The sequence below is a fragment of the Symphalangus syndactylus genome, chromosome X (assembly GCF_028878055.3).
Source record: "Symphalangus syndactylus isolate Jambi chromosome X, NHGRI_mSymSyn1-v2.1_pri, whole genome shotgun sequence".
Classification (NCBI taxonomy): Eukaryota; Metazoa; Chordata; class Mammalia; order Primates; family Hylobatidae; genus Symphalangus; species Symphalangus syndactylus.
Window position 1 is genome coordinate 54,088,892 of NC_072447.2, and position 4,659 is coordinate 54,093,550.

Below are 4,659 nucleotides of genomic sequence, written 5' to 3' on the forward strand. Positions count from 1 at the left end.
GGCACAGAAAATGGAAGCAGCCCCTCTCAGCATGAGAAAGCATCCCTCAGGCCTTCCACAGCTGTCTTCCCTCCAGCCCCAGCCGGAGGGAGGCTCGCAGCCCCTGAACGTGGGCTTTGGTGGAGCCCAGCTGCAGTCACAACTTCCCACGCAGCTGCGGTGGACTAGAGGCTCCAGCCACATCCCTCCCCAGGTCCTGGCCACCTGACTGACCACACCATCCCCAAGGTCCAGGCTCCCCTGCATCAGGGGGCCAGCTGCTCCCCAGTCCTGTCTTTGCCAGGGCCCTGGCTTGTGTGCAGCGCCGGTCGCCAATTACAGCACAAGCCCATTCATTTGCTGGATTGGATTTTTTGGATTTTGTCATTTGCTATGCGGAGGTTTTCTTTCTGACTAATTTGTTTACCAGGTTTAATTCTTCAATCATGTTTTCATTTTAGGAGATTTCAGGGTAATTATGAACTTTGAATCAATCCATCTGAGGCACCAAAGTGCTCTGAGCACAGCTCTGTCAGGGCCTGCCATTTCCTTGCTACATTGAGACTTGGTGGGAATAGGACCTTTCCTGCCCAACCCCACCTCAGCTCCCGCAATTGGAAACAGCTGGGCCTCTAGGAGAGGCCAAGGTCAGGATTTGGGAAAAGCCCCAACTGAAAACCACACTGGGGTTGGGGAGAGATGGAATCAGGCTGGTGTGTGAGTGAGGCTGCAGAACCTTCGAGAGTCCGGGGCCCCACCCCACCCACCTTGCTGAGGCTGCTCCCCAGGGCATGGAGCAGAGGGAGCGGAGACTGGGGCTGCCTCAGCATTGCCAGCCGCGTGTTTGTTGAAGTAGGGTGCAAGGCATTGTTGGGGAGGGAAAAATGCTTCCCTGCACCCACCTAGATTCTTTAGCTGGGTTATGAATTAAATTGACATGAAACAGATTAGCAGGAGAAAAACCATTTTAATTATACACATTCGTATGGGAGTCCCATAAAGCCATGAGACCCAAAGAAGGGCCAGATGATGGAAGCTTGCATCGTATCATGAGCTACAGAAAAGAATAGGGGTTCTGGACTTCTGGGGGGTGCTGGAGACAAATTTTGGGCGGGTGAGAAGAAGAAATGTCCGGAGAATAAAGATTGCCTTGTTATGCAGATAAAAGTCTCTCAGGTGATAAAAGTTGAGCAGCTCTCTTCCTGCTACAGATACTTTTACTAATGCAAATGTCCTTTACAAAATGGGAGTTTTTCAGAGCTACTGCTGTGTCTGCAGTTTCTCAAAATAACCAGCTTGAAATAATCAATATGCCAAAGAGGTATATTTTGGGGTGGCATTTTCTGGTTTCCTACAGTCATATTTTGGGGTGGTGTGTCCTGAGCCCCAGCAGGTGTAGAGACCAGAGGCTACAACTCTAGTTTCAGTAACGTAGCCCCTGAGCAGTGGGGCAGAGTTTCTGAGCCCTCAGGAATAAAACAGAAATATATCAAGGATGATGATGTGATGATGACAATTTCTGTTCCATCAGTTTGCAGACTTGTCGCAAAGGAGCTGAGGCAGGAGGAGACACTCTGTAAACTGTATTACGTGGCACAGTTGTGAGGTGGTGGTGGTGCTGTGGAACAAGATCTCTTGGTCATAACAGCAGGGTCACACTGGCAGGCTGGGGAGATGTGATACCCAACCAACCAATATAAAGTTAGGAAATGCCACCAGACCCCTAGATGTCTTGACTCTGTCACTGTTTCTCAACCCAATGGGTCTGGCTCCTGAGTGTGCTGGGATGGTCTCTCTGGGAGTATGTGAGTGTATAAATTGGGTTCTGGTCTCAGCACCTTAACAACACCACACAGGAGGGCTGTCTGTGTCCGGAATCTTATTAGCACTAACAAATTAGGGTTGCTTAATCTGCATATCTATATCAAACCTACAGCCAGCTGGGTGGGTGTGTGGTGCAGAACTGGCATGTGCACTAATCATAACTAGGATCAATGCATTAGGCTTAGCTAATTTACATGCAGCCAATCACAGCAAAAGTGTAAAGAGCGAAACTGCCAAGAGAACCAATCACATACAGGGAATTCTTCACTGCAGAGTGTAAGACCCCTGAGCTCCTAGAGCTTCATGGCACTTGTTCCCACCACAGAGTATAGGCTGAATGGGAACTCCAGACTTGCTCTGATGAGAATTCAGCAGTAGATCAGGTCCACAGTGACAGTGACACCCTAGGCAGGGGCTGGTGCAAGGGAGGGAGTGTCCATACTGTCTTCATTTGGGTTCTCCCAGAATCAAGCCTGGGAGAAAGAAACGCCAGCAAGGGCGTGCAGGTGTAAGGCAGGACAGCTAACGAAGGGTGCACGATCGAGCCAGGTACTCCTGTGGGAAACTGCTACGGCTGAACTCTGTCCCCCTCCCAAATTCACATGTTGAAGTCCTAAACCCCAGGACCTCAGAATGTCATCTTATTTGGGAACAGGGTCCTTAAAGAGGTAATTAAGTTAAAATGAAGTCGTTAGGTTGGGCCTTAATCCAATGTGACTGGTGTCCTTTTAAGAAGAGATTAGGACACAGACATGCACAGAGAGAAGACCATGTGAAGACACAAGGAAAAGACAGCCATCTACAAGCCAAGAAGAGAGGCCTCAGAAGGAACCAACCCTGCTGACACCTTGATCTTGATCTTCCAATCACCAGAGCTGTGGGAAAATACATTTATGTTGTTAAAGCCCCCCAGTTGTGTGGTGCTTTGTTATGCTGGCCCTGGCAGACTAAGACAGCAAATACGACCCCTTTCCTTTGGGGGAGACAGTGTAAAACACAGGCTTCTGAGTTATCCCACCTGAGAGGTAAGGAGGCTAGAGTGTTTATCCACCAATTTGTATCAGTCATTTCCTGGGGGCTGTTCTCAGGGGGCATTAACTCCCACACTTCCAGCCTGCCGCGGGGGCAGGCAAAGTGGTTTGGCAACCAGTGGAAGCCCCCAGATGAAGAAATGCAGGGGTGGCCACTGGGAAGCTGAGCCTGAATGCACTCAGAAGTTAAGAGCAAGGGGATTTGTAAGAGGCAATGATGATGATGGCATCTGCTACACAGACCTATGAGACAGTGATGGACTATATTAAGTACCCGCCCAGAGGCTAAGGTGCTGTAGACTTTTACCTCTAACCCGAAGGAATATGCATGTGTGCGGTGTGTCTATTACTGGGGAGATTTTGTCTAGATAGAATACAGACGTTTCTATTGGATAATCCTGTGTAACATTGTATAACCCTATAATAAATGTTATTTGCAAAGGTTACCTCTGGTTAGTTTCCTTGCCAAAGCCGGTGAATTCAAGGGAACATGTACTAGGGTTCACTGTGGTCTTGGACCCTGGTAACTTTGCTGGTTTCGCTAGTGAGGCCTGGAGCAGTTCACTGCCTCTTGCTAGTTTTAGACTTGTGTACTGGGCACAGCTAAGATGAGAGTGCTTTCAGTTAGGTTTCTTGGTTTCAAGCAGCCAAAACCAACAATAGCTGACTTCGATAGGAAAGGGATTTCTGGAAGGCTGTGTTCACAGACCTGAAGGAAGGTAACAGGACTCACAGCCAAGAACGCTCGTGTGGAGGGGTGCATCGGGGGAGGGGACTTTTTAGCATAGTATCTGTAGGACACTGTCACTACTCTAGATCCTGGAGGTTGCCACCATGGTGACATTGTCCCTGCTTCTTTATGATGTTCAGTGTTAGTGGGGATGGAGATCTTAGCTGCTGGGAATGGGGGGTTTAGGGAGAGGAGCTTGGCCATGAGCTTCTCTAAGGGGGATCAGAACATGTGTTTCCCCCGTATTACCCAAACCAGGGCATGCCTCCCAAATGGGATAGACACTTGTCTTTGTCACGTGGGTGGGGGAAAATTCCAGAAGGTAGGGAGGAGTAGGGCGAGGATTTGTTCCTGTGACTCCTGACTAATTTGCTCAGTTTCAGGTCAGGCTAGTGGAGACAATGGGTAGATCTGAGGTTTGGCTGGGTGTGGGGTGGGTTCCCTTGACCAGGGATCCCTGTGGGCCTCAGTTGCCACCAAGAGGCAGAAGCAGAAGACTGAGGGATGCTGGGTGGTCCTATCTACTACTGCACAACAATCACTCCAAAATAGTGGCTTAAAACCATAGCAGTCACTTACGTTGCTTACTAATCTGGGCATTGACTGGGCTCAGCCAGGCAGTTCTCACTAGGGGTCGCTAGGGTTGCAATGGCCTGGTGGCTAGAGCTGGAGTCATCTCACTCGTCTGCCTCCTGAGCTGGGAAGACTCAAACTGCCGGAGTGGAACCAGATGGGGACTCTTTCGGCCTCCTTCTCTCTGTGTGGTGTTGCCACATGTCCTTTCCAAGATGGCAGCTCAGGACAATTGAGCTTCTTACATATCAGCTCATGGCTTCCAAGAAAGAGAACCAGACAGCCGGGCGTGGTGGCTCATGCCTGTAATCCCAGCACTTTGGGAAGCTGAGGAGGGTGGATCACCTGAGGTCAAAAGTTCAAGACCAGCCTGGTCAACATGGTGAAACCCCATCTCTACTAAATATACAAAAATTAGCCAGGCATGGTGGCAGGCACCTGTAATCCCAGCTACTCAGGAGGCTGAGGCAGGAGAATCGCTTGAACCCGGGAGGTGGAGGTTGCAGTGAGCCGAGATTGTGC